At 48.0% G+C, this 16349-nt stretch overlaps 1 long non-coding RNA gene across 1 annotated transcript in view; it reads right to left on the bottom strand.

The window, feature by feature from the left end:
• The window catches only part of LOC123351274, a 124025-nt gene that overhangs the window by 50879 nt on the left and 56797 nt on the right, over nt 1-16349 (bottom strand). Inside the window, exons 2-5 of the long non-coding RNA XR_006573980.1 lie at nt 15564-15647; nt 14342-14436; nt 13845-14025; nt 13334-13485 (exon numbers count right to left, since the gene is read on the bottom strand). This is a non-coding gene — a long non-coding RNA (uncharacterized LOC123351274). The remainder of the gene's footprint in view (nt 1-13333; nt 13486-13844; nt 14026-14341; nt 14437-15563; nt 15648-16349) is intronic.

Below are 16349 nucleotides of genomic sequence, written 5' to 3'. Positions count from 1 at the left end.
CAGACAAATATCAAAAAGAAGCACAAACTGGGCCACCTTCAGTTGGTATATTGGAGTAGATGGGTTTTAAAGCCCTTTTTACATGTGCTGAGAGCTGGAAGGGATTATTCATGAGTTGGCCTACATGCCCATGCAGGAGAATCAGGAAGGCAGCTTCTTATTCCCCTACTCTGACGACCTGCATCACAGGCCGTAATATGCAGGGGCGGCTCCAGGCCCCAGCACGCCAAGCGCGTGCTTGGGGCGGCAAGCCGCGGGGGGCGCTCTGCCGGTCGCCGCGGGGGCGGCAGGCAGGCTGCCTTCGGCGGCTTGCCTGCGGGAGGTCCGCTGGTCCCGCGGCTTCTGGACCTCCCACAGGCACGGCTGCGGGAGGTCCGCCGAAGCTGCGGGACCAGCGGACCCTCCCAGGCAAGCCGCCGAACGCAGCCTGCCTGCCGTGCTTGGGGCGGCGAAATGCCTAGAGCCGCCCCTGGTAATATGGGAGTAAAGCAGCCACTGCTGGTTCACTCCGTCCCATCCCACAGAGGTGGGGGTGGCGTGGAGGGGGAAATGAGGCATGGCTCCTCCTCCTCAGCACACGAGCCAGCACAGCTGAGCCAACGTGGCGGGTTACGTAAGCTGCACCAGAAAAAGGGCCGGCACAGCTTAGTTTCCCCATAGAGCAAAGGAGAGCGGGGACTGAACCGTGACGCCGAGTGACAATCTGGTCCATGCTCTGCTCCTTGGGCAGCACTACTATGCAGTACCCCTCACTTAGGGCAGAATACAAGGTACCTGCCTAAGCCTAAGTAGGGCCCATTACCTCTTACTGTGAGTGCTCTGGGTAACGGCTGTCTGCTAACGCACACATTTCTGTAGCGAGCGGCTTTCAAAATAGAGTTGAAGTTGGAAAAAAACAAACTCGCCTCCCCCTCACCCCCCACTTAAATGATAATTTTCAAATGTCGAGAATGTAAAATCTCCTGGCAATGCTGGTGCGTGGCACACGGACCTTGGGTCTTTGGAGTCACTACTGCATCTACTTGCGTAATCTGAAGGCGAATAGGAAGACGTGGCCTTGGAAATACTCTAAGTGCATAAACAGCTGTGGCCACATTTCCATGTCTGACATCTCAAGGTTGCTGCTGGGAGTGGAGAATAAGGGCAAACAGAAGTGTCTTTCAGGCTCTCCAAAAAAATAGGACAAAATATTCCTCATGTATGAGCTATTCTTAAAATATATCAGCTATTTAATTAGTAGAAAGAGATTTAGCTTGCTTTCTGGTGCTTGCTTGAATTTCTTTTGCAATAGCATCTCTCTATTGCGCTATGTCCATCAACATAGTAGCTGAATTCATATCAATATTGCAATAGGTTAAATAGTAAATATAGTCAAATAGAATACTGCAAATATCCACATACTTATGGTTGGGTCCAAAAGGATGGTGCACTTCTGATTACAATATAAATATAATAAACCATTTTGCAATATGCCTGGCTGAAAGAGGAAGGCAAATTATTCCCAACCGGAGAGCGGAATTTAGAGCCCAATGACCAAGCAGCACTATGCCCTACTTGTCTGGGACAGCTGTGGTGAAGTGGGGGTGTGGATGGAAGTGCTTGGTGCAGTGGGTGCTGCGAGATGCCATGGGGAAGGGATGCAGGATATTCAGAAGTGTTCTCAATCTGTGGTGGTCCATGGACCACTATGTCTAAGGGGTCCATGAAAACCTTAGACTGCAAACTGACTGAACAGAATTCAACTATATATATACAGGCAATAGATTTCCAAAGGGGACTGCACCTCCATTTGAAATTTCCAAAGGGGTCTGCCCATGAAAAAAGGTTGAGAACCACTGGTGTACAACTCTCCACGATGAGGTGGAGAAGGCGGCAGAGACCAGAGATGGACGCCCATGTCCAATCAGCAGGGGACCACCAAGGGCCCAGGCAGAGGGAACATCACCCTGAGGAAACAGTATTCTACAACTGAGTGTGCTGGGTGTGTGCCTTCTGGAAGCTGGTAGTGCTCACAGCTCATGTGAAATACTGTATATTCTTTTCCCACGGGTGCTCCACACTGTCCCAGAGAGCATTAATGGAGGGCCTATCAGAAATGCAGGTCCTCATGGGTCCCGGTTTTCAGTTCCGTAGCTGGCAGATGGAGCATTCCCGTCTGTTCATATTCCCTTCCATCCCCGTTTTGAGGCCGAAGACACATGGCGTGCCCTCTGGCCAGCTTTCCATGCAGCATGTAGATGAAGCCTCTGAGTTTGTTTGTATTGAATCCGAATGTGTGTTTGCATAGAAAGGAATGTCCACATAGGAGCCGTCTCCCTGAGCAGAAGTCAGCTGCCTTCAGCCACGACCTCCTGCCGCAAGCACTGCCTAGCCCTGGAGGGAACTTGGACCCCATGGGACTAAAGAGACAGGTCGGCATGGGTATACAATGGAGCAGATGTGAGCCCCTATCCTACCCAAGCACCCCGCTTCTGGAGCCATAATCCCCCCTCCCTCTGAGGCTGACTGGGTCGCAGATCTGAGCCCAATCCCACCCACAGGCAATGCCCACAACATCCACTAGCACAGGTCCCGCCCTCCTTCTCCCGGTTCATGGTGGCTGTGTGGCAAACCAGCCCTTTGGCATAAATTAGAGCAGCCTGTAGGATGCTTTAGATTACAGTGTCCCCAGGGGGCCAAGGCGGCAATCAGGAACCGCTGAAGAGCAGGAAAGTCTCTGTGCTGACTGTGGGAGAGGCCGTGGGCAAGCAAGTAGCCACATCATCTCCACACTACCAGAGCTGGCTCTCCTACCCCGACAAGGGGGTGAGTGGCCAGGTTTAGGGCAACCATATTCCATGTGGCACACTGGGGGATCTGGCCCGGCCGTTCTGTCCAGGGATCAGAGCCCTGTCTCCTTTATGTTATGCTTTGGAATTTCCCGCGTGTTGCATGATTTGGTCTGTACGCGGCCCTCCCCGTATCACCAGGCTACAGAAATAAAGCAGAAGCTATTGAGCGTCTTGTCGTCATAAATATGAATAAACTCTTTACAACAGATGTCTCAGCCTAGAGTGTTCCTTTGAATACACTGCGCTGAGCGTTTCAGCAGAGAGCAGAAGAGTTGCTGGGGCTGTGGCAGATGAAACCAGCTGCTGCGGGAAATGAGCGTGGAAGGGCCGAGGGAAAGACTGAATCCAAGTCTAGCCCCATAGCTGGGCACAGCTGTCTGTATTCCCTAGAAAGGGAAAGATTTGAGGGCATCATTTTTCAACTTGTTTTGTTGCCCACACGGGCAGAATAGCACATACTCCAGGGAGATGTTGCTGTAATTAAGGGTTAATGGAGCTGGGACAGGTTGTTATAATGAAGAACCCTATAATGGAGGCAGAATGCAAATTACTACCCACCCTGACCCTAGCAATACTTCTGCAATATGTATTGGCAAGAGGGAGAAGTGTGATGCAGAATTCCATAGGCCAAGACAAATGAACATGCCGCAAGGCAAGGCAAGGCTTTCTTCTGTTCCTCTTCACCAATTACTGTTGGGCCATTCCAAAGGATCTCAAAGCACCTTGCAAGTTATATGCACAGAGCACCAATGAAATGCAGCTACTTCTGGGGAGTGAAATGGCAGCCAATACACGGCACTCGAAAGAGGAAGGGTTTGCTTTGGCTAGAACAGATGGCCAACCTTGTATTCTTGAAATATGAGCCACAGCACAGTGTGAACACAAACACTCAGGGCCAGACCCTGAGCTGGTGTCATTTGGCATAGCTACAATGAAGTCACACTGATTTACAGCAGCTCAGGATCCAGCCCTCAGTCTTTAAGTTCTCTCTGGAAACTTGTCTGCAGACAGTAAGCTGCATGATGTTCACTTTGTTGTCCTCAGCTGGCTGGAAGGCTGAACTGACTGCTTGGACTGGAGCCTGTTATCCCCAAGGCTTGGCATCACAAACCCGGTTCTTTAGACCTCTGCACTACCCTCTCCTGCCCTAGAGAGGGGCACTAGGGAACCATGTTTTGGATTGGCCTTTTCTTAGGGCACCAGGAGGCAGAATGAGTTAGATGGAGAAGACGAAGACGACAAAGTGCAGAGCCAGAGATGATCCTTTATATTGGCCTAACAGTACAGACATGGGTGAGACTCCTTTGGCAGGAGAGTATAGAGACAGCTTGAATGGCAGCTGCCCAGGGCTGTACCTCTTCTGAGGCTACTAAGCCTTGGTCTACACTGGGTGGGGGAGTCGACATAAGAGATGCAACTTCGGCTATGCGAATAGCGTAGCTGAAGTCGGCGTATCTTAGGGTGATTTACCTGGCTGTGAGAACGGCGGCGAGTCGACCGCTGCCGCTCCCCTGTTGACTCCACTTCTGCCTCTCTTGCGCAGTGGAGTTCCGGAGTCAATGGCAGAGCGATCGGGGATCGATTTTATCGCGTCTACACTTGACGTGATAAATCGATCCCCAATAGATCGATCACTACCCGCCGATCCGGGTAGTGTAGGCGTACCCTAAAGAGAGGCCTTCGATCTTTGGAGCTCTCCGTCCCTCACCCTTCACTAGCAGTGGATTCACTTTTAAAGAAAATATTTTTCTTTTTAAAAAAAAATCAAGGGCTAACAAAGAGCAACTAGGAAAAAATGACAGGGCCAAATCCTGGGAGGTGCTGAGCACTGGCACTGGAGTCAGTGGGCATTCCAAAGGCCCAGTCCTTCTAGCGGGATTCAGCCTGTTGTTTCCTATGTGTCTTAGGGACATTCGCTCTCTCTGAACCCTCCCTGAGCAAAACAACTGGCAGGTGGCACATCCTGCCTGTGAATCGGCTGTAGCAGATGGACAGCTGTGCACAACGGGCAAGCTAGGGTTTCACGTCTTTCATTTCCATGTGAGCTCACTGGGTTCTGGAGTGTCACCAACATTTGTGTGCGTGTCACAGAGCGAGTGAGCAAGCGAATGAGCATAAGTATTCCAGTGACATTCATCCCCCACCGCAACCGGCTCAGAGCCAGCTTCAGCTTAGCCATGCCAGCGTAAATCCACAGTTAACTCCGTTGGCTTCAATGGGATTTACTCCAACGTAACTGGCAGCAAAACTTGGCCCAGTTGGTGCATATGCCAGCACTAAAGCTCTCGCTGTCTCTCCTTGACTTTCAGTTTCTCTAATGGATTCTCTCCCCTTCTCCGCAACTAATGACCCTGGGGACCTCGATTTTACACCACTGCACAAGAGCAATTCCCACTGAAAGCTCTGGGGAAGAGATGGCATTGGCGGGGATTCAAATGGCACAACTGGTACCATCTGCTGCAATTTCCTGTTGCCTTTAGTTCTGTGACTCCTCTTTAGTTGGAAGAGAATTAGGTGTCAGGGACACGAGGTCCAGTAACACTACAGACTCTGGCACTGTTTCGAGGCGATGCCTAAGTGCACTGTAGATGTGCCAACATGCTAACCTTGGCTGTTATCTGTAGAGGCAAGGTTTCAACAGCTCCGCTCTGCGGTTGACTCTGAAGTTGGAAAAGTTCATCAGCTGTTGACTTTGGGAGAAGTCTTGCCACCTGCTGGAAGGACACTGACCCCCCTCTGGGAGGTCAACTTCTGTGCTGACTTATCCCTGTGCGATCCTGATGGAGTCTAATTCAGCACAGCGCTCCTTCACTCCCTTGTGCTGCTGCCGTCTCCCTGGCTCTTAATGAGGCATTACTTCACCGGACCGTTCTTCAGTGCATTGGACAGAACTGTAGTGTCAGGAGAAGCACAGCGAATAGCAGGATCCTCTGTTGGGTGGCAAATGTTCCCAACTCCCAAGTCTGTGGCAATAGCTGGAGCCCTCAGCTTTCACACTGTCATAGTTGAGTCACTCGTGAGTGAATGAACTTTGCTCCAGACTCAGGATCAAAGGTTTTTCCTTTGTCCTCTCCGCAGATGCATTGAGATAGAGCAGATGTCCATGGGCCAAATTCTGGTTGGTACACTGCACTGGCACGGCTCAGAGGCAGCGATGGGAGCACTTCAATCCCTAGTGCCCTGATGCAGGATGTAGCTATAATTTGGGAACTAGTTCTAGGGAACACTAGGGTATGGGGGTGGGCCCTGTAGGGCAGGGGTGGGCAAACTATAGGAACTGCGGCCAATGGTAGCTTCGGGGGAGGTACCTGCAGGCGAGGGTAGTGCGTGGAGCCCTCTGCCCCGCCCCTCCCCCAGGGGCTGCCGGGATGTGGTGCAGGCCACTTCCGGGAGCGGAGTGGGGCCAGGACAGGCAGGGAGCCTGCCTTAGCCCCACTGAGCGCCACTGCCAACCCCGGAGCTGCTCAAGTTAAGCAGCGCCAGGCCCGAGACCACACCCCAAACCCCTCCTGCACCCTGCACCCCAACCCCCTTTCCCGAGCCCCCTCGTACACCCCGCACCCCTCCTCCACCCCAAGCCCTTGCCCTGAGCCCCTTCCTGCACACTGCACCCCCTCCTATACCTCGCACTCCCTCCCGTACCCCAAACCCCTGCCCCAGCCCTACATTCATGGCCCTGCATGCAATTTCCCCACTCGGATGTGGCTCTTAGGCCAAAAGGTTTGCCCACCCCTGAGGGAGTATGACTGGGACAGGTTCAAAGCCTTGCTTCCTGGGTGCACACGAAAGGACCACCAGGAGCGCATGAGGAAAGCAGGGTGTTCCTTTCCTACAGCCAGACCCACTCTCCAAAATGAAAAAGTTCTGGTTTTGGGGTCAAAACAAATGTTCACTTAGAGATTTAAGTTAATTTATAGTTTAAAAAAAAAGTCTCAATCAAAGCTAAACAGTTCAATTGAGCCAATCCAATTTTTTTTCCTTCAGATTTTTGGTGTGTGAAACTTTCATGATTTTGTCTTTTTGTCTTGATTTGGGATTGGGGAAAAAAATTCCAGCTCTGAAAAATTCTTACAGGATGGGAAAACGTTCCCAGTCAGCTCTCCTTCAGTCCCCTGTGCTGCTGCCGTCTGACTGGCACGGGGCCTGAAGCCAGCCTCCATCCCAGTGTTGGATGGTCTGCAGCTGTGACCGAGCCTCCTTCAGACCTCCATCCAAATGCTGGTCTGTGTGGGATCTAGGGTTATTTTCCTTCAAACCCCTTCCCTGGTCCTATGCCAGTGTCTGGGGGCCAGTCATTCTGAAACGCACCATTTCTGCTTTTCGATAGCCCAGTCGCTGACTGAAGGCACAGAAGCCATCCCTCTTCCCGAAGGCATCCGCCAAGCACTGCATGTGCTGCCTAAACACAGCGAGGATTTTGTTGTTGGGTTTGGTTTTTTTCTTTTTCCTTCTCGCTGCCTACAAAGCCAAAGGGCCTGTTTGCTTTCCTGTTACTCATCAGGAGGGTTTATCCGCGATTGCTTGAGAGAGGGGAAAACGCCATCGCCACAGGCAGGCAGGCTCAGTGATCACGCGCATAATGGCTGGGGCCCGCGGGCCCATATGCTAGCCATCCCAAGAGGTGGAAGGCCAGCTCTGATCACATCCAGCTGCTCAGGATACAATTGATCAGGTATGGCTGGATGTCAGAAAATGGGGTCGGGGTGAGTAGGGGCTGGAGGAGGGGAACAATAGAGAGGAGCTATTTAAAGTGTGTCACAGAAATGAGAATTTTCCTGTACAAACGTCAGGGCTGGGAGGAAAAACAACACCAAAGAAAGGAAGGGAGGGAGGTTATATTTCCCTGGAAGCTCCGAGGATGCTACAGCAGCTGACATGAGAAAAGGGACTAAACTTTCATGTTGCACTGAATAATTCCTGCATTTTCAGGTTCTTGTCATTCCCTTTCACTCCACCCCCAGATTAAGACCTAGGAATTCAACTTGTTTATTGTTGCTTTTGTTACTGAATATCCATGAAATGCTAAATGGCCCCATGAACTAATTAGGTATTAACCTTGCATTACTGCTGCATATCAACCACGGACACAGGCCATTTGTAACCAGGGATATTTCAAGGAGATTTATGAAATATTCAAGGATCAGGAGGGCTGGCTAGAAAACAGGGAGTAGTCCAAAGGACAAGGAAAGAGAGAGAGAGAGAGAGAGACATTTACAATGGGAGCAACTGTAAGATCCTTGTCTATAGCTCCTATCAGAGGCAAAATAAAGACATGGAGTAGGAAATGGCGAGTTGATGGGGCAAGAACTAAGGGATCCTGATTGCCATTTGCACCTTTGAAAAATCGATCCCTACAGCCTCTGGGAATCAGGGGCAGGAGACATTTGTGGGTGACAGGAAGACGTGCAAGGTTCTATTTTAGCCTATCCTGAAATTCCTTGCTTGTTCTGTAATCAACATCTCACTACCCACAATGCCTCCTTGAAAGGTAGTTTTGGAAGGTCACCGTAACCTAATTAGGGCTTCATTGATCTGAAACTTGACCTGTGCACTCGGAAAGGTAGGATTTCTTGGGGTTTGGCTTCACTTTTACTTCTCGGGTCCCCCTAAGCTCTCCTTACTCCACCCCTTCTGAGAGCAAAAAGCACTGTCAAGTAACAGAGAGGTGTAACCTTCGAGAACCATGATATACTCGTACTTTATTACTATCAGTCAAGCTGTTAGGACTATGCTTTGAATAGTTACTGAACAGCTTCCAGCCAAAATTCTCACATTTAACTTTGCACTAATAATTGTGGACCATAGTGTGATCCTCTTACTCACACATTAAAAATCTGGCCCTATGGTATTTCTTAAGGGATTTAGATACCTGAAGATGCAGATAGTTGCCTAATGGGATTTTCAAAAGTGTCTAGGGAACTCAAGGGGACTATTCATGGTGCAAATTACTAGGCAGTGGGAGTAAGAGTTATCTCAGTCTGGTCCTTAGCAAATACTTACAGTATTAGAAGCCAAATACATAGGAAATGGTCTTCTCTTTCAATTTTTCTCCCCACAACTTTCTCTCATATTTATCTGTTTACATCTGCTTTGAGAGTCACACTCAGAAACACACACGTTCTTACCTCTGTCCTCTGCTGACCCGAAACCATTCTTCTCCATCTGCCCCTGAGCCAGCCCCGTTTCCTGCGGCGGGATGGATACGGCTGTGTGGCTGATACCCTAAGTAACAGATGCTGGCTTTGTAACTCTAACCCCATTCATTCGCTTTCCCCCGCCCCCGCTCTTCCTCTCTCCTCAGGCATCTGTAGCTTACATGCCATCCAATTTGTTACCTACAACAGGAAGGTCAGAGTCCTGCTGGCTGCTGCACTTCTCCACTCAGCTTGGGGCACTTGGCCTGTACATTTCTTTTCACAAGATGTTGGCGGGGGGAGGGGAAGATTGGCAGAGAACTGAACTTTGGAGATAGAGCAACAAGGGACATGTTTTTGGGGACAACCTTTTGTTTTCCCCTAACAGTCTCACAGATCCCGCCCTCTGAAGCGCTGAGCACCTTGTGCAAGGCGCTGAGCCCTTTCAGTTTCCATCACATCCGATAGGGCGTAGTTACTGCTATGCAAGCCAGGGCAGCTCCACTGAGAGGGACTGACTGGGGGTGCTTGGGGTCGGGGGGCTGTAACAGTGTGTATAGTGGGGGTGCTGAGAGCCATCGAATCAAACTATAAACCCTGTGTATGATGGAAAGCACTTCAAGCCCAGGGGTGTAGCATCCCCCCTAGTTCCAGCACCTATGCTTGGGGCGACACCCTGGGAGATAAAGGCTCAGGTGGAGAAGAAGCAGAGATGACTTGACATTACTTTTGAACCCGCTGGATTTGGGCAGCCTTGCGGGAAGGAATGTCCCCGGTCACAAGTTACTGCTAGTCAATGAGGTCCAGGCCTCATCGAGGTGCGTAAGTCTTGACAATGGGTTGAACATACTGGGCTAGTGCCTTAGAGATGAGAAGTGCTCTGTGCTAGGTATGAAGGGTCAGAACTATAGGGAAGCTCGAAACTAGATCCAAATCCAAACTTCCCATCCGACCCCTTGTTCTATGACTGGCCTAACCCCAACCCTGGAACATTTCCACACTACGGAAAGCCCATTGGTCCAAAGCCTGAAGCCTTTACTCCATTTAAACCAATGAGCATTTGGCCTGAGGAAGGACCAAGTATAAATGGAGTTCCCAGTCCTATGACTGGCTCTGTGTGGGCTGACAGAATTACTGTGGAATCCCTTGGACAGCCGGGGGTTCCCACCTGGGAGCAGGAGTCTGCTTGAACAGAGTCGGCTGCAGGATTGGGGCCTGACCACTGATCTCCTGCTTTGGCCCATTAATTATAATTAACGTTGTTAGCGTCAGAATCCAAAAATAGATATAGACATTAATATCATTTAGCCAACATTTCAATTATCCATATATTTCATATGTATCCCAAGAATTTGAATAATTGCCGTTTATCGGGTTCTTCCACTTTTTTTCTTCCTTTCCTGAAGTAGAAAATTCCACTCAGCTAATTCACCTGGGGCAATTATTTTTTCAGATGAGTAAAATATCATTAATTTTCTACCGATGGCACTGTATGCTAATGGCGTGCTGAACAGCTGGGAAGAAGGCAGCTTTCTAAGGGCTGAGGAGGAAGCGAGAAAAGGGGCACTGGAAATGATCCCTTGAAGTATTTGTTGTAGCTAGAAAGGATTTTTTTCCCCTGTAGGACACAACTAATCCCAATTGGAGCCCTGGAACAAGGGAAGTGGACCCCAGAAATACAACTGGTTCAGTTGATTTTGTTGATTTTGTGCCTGGGCTACTAAAACTTCCAGATGATTTTTGCAGGACTTTGTTAAATGCTGGAAGGATTCTGGCTGTGACATTTGGGACAACAATCAGATTTGAAACCAATCCGGTGCCTGCCAATTAATCATTACTACTTCATTAAGGTCTGCTTTAGTCAAACACAAGTTACAGGGGTCAATACAGGAGTAACTGGGTGAAATTTAATGGCTTGTGCTATACAGGAGGTCAGATTAGATGATCTAATTGTCCCTTCTGGTATTACAATCTATGGATACATTTTAAGTATGATTATATCACATTGGTTATTTCTGAAGCGAAATTAATGCAGAAAGGGAGTCAACAATCCTATCTCCTGCTGGGATTATATATAATTGTATATTTTCATTGTTAATAAATGAGATCCACAGTGCATGGGGCAAAATGAGACATGTGCTTGATTAGGGAATTGATACTTTGGGCCTTCAGTAGGCAAGATGTTAATATTTAATAATACTGTAGAATTACAGAGCAATTTTCACCTGAGGGATCTCAAAGCACTTTGCAGACATGGATTCAGTAACTCTCAGAACACTTTGTGAGGTAGAGAAGTGTTAATACCTGCATTTTACATGAAGCTAAGTGATTTGCCCAGGGCCTGCTGCAAGTCATTGGCAGAGCCTCGACCCCTGGAGGCCTGATCCCCAATCCCCTGACCAGCACAAAGCCAAAACAGAGACCGACTGACAGGCCTAGATGGTTGCACAGATACAGCAACAGCAGGCAGAGTGATTTTGAACATCACACCACATCCTGGCAGCTTTGCAAACACTGCTTTATAAAACAGAGCTACTCTGCACGTCGGAGCCAGGGGATAGAGAGAATCAGAAGGATTACACCAGAGAGTCCATTGGAACAGGAAATAATGGAGCCTCCGAAGAAATGTTTTCAATGTATTATTTATTCATATATTTTTAATAACCTTTGTTTGGAAAGCTAGCCTGATATCTGAAGTTTAAGACTCTTAACAGTGCTTGGTCCCGATGGGATCCTGAAGTAGAAAATGGGGGATGCAAAAAAACATTTGTGAACCTTGCCATGGATTGGGCAGGGGGAAAGAGACAAGGGGCGGGATAAATCACGGACAGCCTATCAGAGTTAAGGATGCCATAGCCAGTGCAATAAAAAGACCTACATTAGCACCGCTTCAGGACCCAACCGTAACCTCCATTCCTTCTCCCAGTCCCACAAGGGACCTACCCTTGTCCCGGCATTAAAAACCTGTTAAAATCTTTTTGATGTAGCCACAAGCGGAGTGTGAAAAACCTGCCACCGTGTCGGCTCTCCCAGTCATCTCAGAGCCCAGCTCTGCAGCCAGCCAATATCATGTGCATCTAGGTGTGATGGCAACATGGATCTGATTTGGGCATGAAATGTTCATGAATCCTCGCACTGTGTACAGACTGAGCATCTGACTGTCATCTAATATGCTCCACTTATTGCTGCCTGGCTGGCCACAACTGCACACCAGAGGAAACCCAAAGGGGGGACCTGAGTGTGCTTTTAGATATAGTTCTCACTCAGTTTTCCAGTCTGCTACACCCACCAATCACAGCCGGAATGTAAGTTCTATTGGAGTGACGTGGGTAGGGGTGTAGAAAACTCTGGGGTCACATGATCTGATGGGTGTCTACTTTATTTCTCTTCTAATTTCATTGAAAAGAACAATTTAGATGGAGGTTCACTCTGTGCGACTCTCTGGCAGGAGGACGATTTCATAGGAAGACACAAAGGAGATTTTGTGTTGAGGCTGCCAGATACCAGAGAAAAACCAAGTGGTATCTCTGTGCTTTACATTCCAGGCTGACTAACTTGGCCTGTGCCTCTTTAAATCCTGGCCTGGAATCAGGGAGGGACGGCTGACAGCACTCTAAGGATATCTTCCAATGTTGTAGTAGCCATGTCGGTCCCAGGATATTAGAGAGACAAGGTGGGTGAGGTAATATCTTTTATTGGACCAACTTCTCTTGGTGAGAGAGACAAGCTTTTGAGCTTACACAGAAGAGTGTATATATGAAAGACAGCCTTATACCAGAATAGCCACTGGCTCAGCTGGTAGGGCACTCATGTGGGATATTGCAGATCCAGGTTCAAGTCTCTGCTCTGCCTTATTCTCCTAAGAAAGAGTCCTAACCACCAGGCTAGAGAGTGAATCTCTCCTATTGGAGCTCTCTCACTTTGTATAAACATACACTGGGCCAGCAAGGCCGGGGATTTGTGTCTATGCTCTTTCCTTAGAGAAGACATAGCTCTTTCACATAAGGCAATGAATTCTGGGGGTGAGAGAGGTCTCGTCTGAAAGGTTATGGATGCTATATATGGAAAGCACGCCTGAGTCTGAGATTCCACACACCTGCAAAACACCTTTTAATCTAAGACTTTATAGACATGGCTCCACCAAGACTACATGCGGCTACTGAGGTGCATGAATGTAAGGGTAGAACAAAGCTGTTCGTTTCGGCCAGTCCCTCATTTCACAGCTTCTGGCCATGGTGACAGACCAGAAGTGGAAGGGGTAAGGAAATCTTCCTTGACCAGCAGACAAGCTGATATTCAGCTGAGTTTATTTCACATAAGGTGGCTGCAGGAAGGCGTACAACCACAAGGAAATCGATTGAGACTCACCCATACATATTTCACACTAGGGCTCCAAGCAGGGATCTAATGCACCAAGAAAAGGCTGATGCCCAGAAGAACTCATTTCAAGTATGTCTTCCAGGGAGGAATTTAATCCACATCCCAACAGTGATGGTCCAGTGCACTGATTGCTTCTTCACCTGTCAAAAATATAGATGATGTTCAGAAAATAATCCAGATTGATAAACCAAACTCCATTTTTTATGTGCAGGGAATGTCTTAGTCCTGGACTCCTAACTCAGACAAAGTTCCCAGTGAGTTCAGTGAAAGTTATGCCTGCATAAGAAGCCTAGCATCTGGTCCACTGATTTTAATGGATGCCCCATATACGAATCTGTACTGAGAACTCTATGGATCTAGAGTGCAGAACAGCAGAGAATTGGTGTGTCTCATGAACGTCTGCAGCAGTGACTTTCAGTGTACGTGCCCATTGATGAGGGCAGGTCTCTCAGCCTTCCAAGAGCCCCCCAAAGTAGAGCGCTTGCTTTATAAAACACACCTACATTTACACAGGACCATGGACAGCAGTTCCTTGTTCCAAGATTGCGTGGAGTAGCCTAGGCCAAAGAGGTGGGCTCCCTCACATTCTGCCCATCTCAGTCCCTGGCTTTCAGGGCTCTTCACTGGAAAGCAGTATTGAAAGGTGTCAGTCTAGCGGGTCCCACTTTCCGTTTCCTGGGCTGAAACAAAATATCCAGAAGAGTCTGACAAAGGCTGTCCCATGCAGCTGGATTTTCTACAGCGACATAACACGATGGAAAGGAGAACTTTCTTCCCATCAGGAGATCACTACACTCCTTTTTGTAGGAGGAAGGAAGGGCACTTACTATGTTCAGTCCCAGCCAGGGTTCTGCAGCAAACTGTGATAAGTAGCTTTTGTTCATTTATCAAGGGTTGATACTATTGTTTTTCTCTACCTGTCCATCTCTGGGCAACTTTTATTATACTGCTCCCACCTACACCATTCAAACAGCCCATCAGCCAACCTTCACTGACCTCTAGGAGATGCTTTCACTGAAGAGGGTAGGAGCAGGACTCCATGGGTGGAACTGTGGAAGTGTCCCATAAGACTTTTCTTTCTCTCTCAACACCTAAAGGTCAACAGGAAGGTCAAAGAAACAAGAGTGAAATGGCTATCGACATTAGGCATGGAAGAGTCACGGTTTTCAGGGTAGCTTCTGCACACAAGTGGCTGAAAACCTTAACCATAAATTGAAGGATGGAGGAAAGAAATGAGGGGGGGGGGAGAGAAAGAAAAGAAAAAGGGAAGGTTGATGGACAGTCGGACTTGTTGAGGGTGAAATCAATTAAAGTGCATCAAATCCAGAATTCATGCTTTTTCAAAGTGACAAATCTGTGCTGGAAATTGAGAAAGACGAAGGGAGAATAATGTCTTTGACCTCCCGGAGACCGGCTGTTCCTTCCGTCAGAGGAGCCAGGACTGAAGTGAGATGCATTCATGATAAATTATAACAGCCAGTCAGCCACCTTAAAAAAGAACGAGGTGAAAAGGTTACAGAAGGGACCCAAAATGCATGGAATTCAACCAAACATCAAGATAAATCAACTCAGGCCCTGGTGTATGCGTGCCAGGCCTGCATGGCTAATCTCAATTTGTTAGTCTTGTTATCTGAAATGTAATAGACACACACACATCTTTACCAAGACATCAGAAAATGTTGTCACTGGGGAATGAGTCACTCCAGCCTTATAAGACTAATAGATCTAGTGACAAAGAGCCCTGCCATCCTATTGGTGGATACTGCTGGAGGGTAAGAATACTTCTCTGGTGCACAGATATCCTTCCCCATCTTGTGTTTGTTTCACCTTATATATATGTATTTTAGGTTAAGATTTTCAAAGATCTGGACACCCACTTCCCATGAAAACAAATGGGGAATGGATGTCCAACTCTCTTAGGTAGCTGTGAAAATCTTGGCCTGGATGTCTATTGTTTTCTTTTATACTTATATAACATCTTCCATCTGAGAGCATCAAAGCACAACACAAACATTTGTTAATCGCGATGGAATTCATGTATCCCTACAGATGGGTAAACTGAGGCACAAGGCTGTTAACTGACTTGCCCAAGGACACAGAGTGAAATAGTGGCAGAGCCAGGGAGGAAACCCAGTCACCCTGACTATCAGTACTCAGCTGAAGGTGCTCACAGACTCTCCTTTTCCAAATATGTTTTGGTTTTTATACTGAGACTTACCAGGAAATATTAGTTGATCGTCCCTCAACCCCGATAATCTTTCATATAGATTCTGCTCTCAGGAATAACGTGTGGTCAACCTGCCTGGGGAAGGCACAGAGAAGAGATACTAAGATCAGGGTACTAGAACAGTCTGGAAACTAGACTTTTCCTTTCCATGTTTATTATTTGAATATACTCTGTACAATCTTTTGAGAAAACAAAATGAAAGGCAGATTTTAGAAGCCATGGCTATGATCCCAGTTCTTTCTGAGACTGTAATATGCCAGGAGCCTCAGCTTCAGGAGCAACTGGGAAGCATCAAGGTTAGCATGTGAGTAAAGAGGAACTGTGCTGTATTTTTAGAGAAACTTCTCCCCTCAACACCAAGGAGGTGCTATCCCCCTTAGCTTTGTGATGGGCAAGGAAGAAAATGCCCTGAGGATATTCTGGGAATCCCTTGGCCAGTCTGAATTTGGTTTGCAGATATACCATCCTCAACCAATGAGTTTTTCATGGTTCTCACCAAAACCATATGCTGGCCAATGTTCCTCCAAAACCCTGCTCAGCCTCACCTCAAAAGTGAATCAGGTTTGGCCCAGATTTGGCTGAAATTTAGCCCATGTTCATCCAAAATTTGGCTTCAGTTTGGCTTAAATTTACCCCAGCTTCATCCCAGCCTGGACACTTTTGTCCAATTTGGGAGTGGAGATTGTTATGCAGCCTTAAAAAACAAGAAAAACCTGATTTGAGGATGCATCACTCAAGCGTCTCATGCTTTAACTCTAATTTCAATGTTTGGAACAA

Source organism: Mauremys mutica, chromosome 16 (genome assembly GCF_020497125.1).
Source record: "Mauremys mutica isolate MM-2020 ecotype Southern chromosome 16, ASM2049712v1, whole genome shotgun sequence".
Classification (NCBI taxonomy): Eukaryota; Metazoa; Chordata; order Testudines; family Geoemydidae; genus Mauremys; species Mauremys mutica.
The sequence above is the reverse complement of the archived record's forward strand: the minus strand, read 5'-3'. Positions and strand labels throughout refer to the sequence as shown.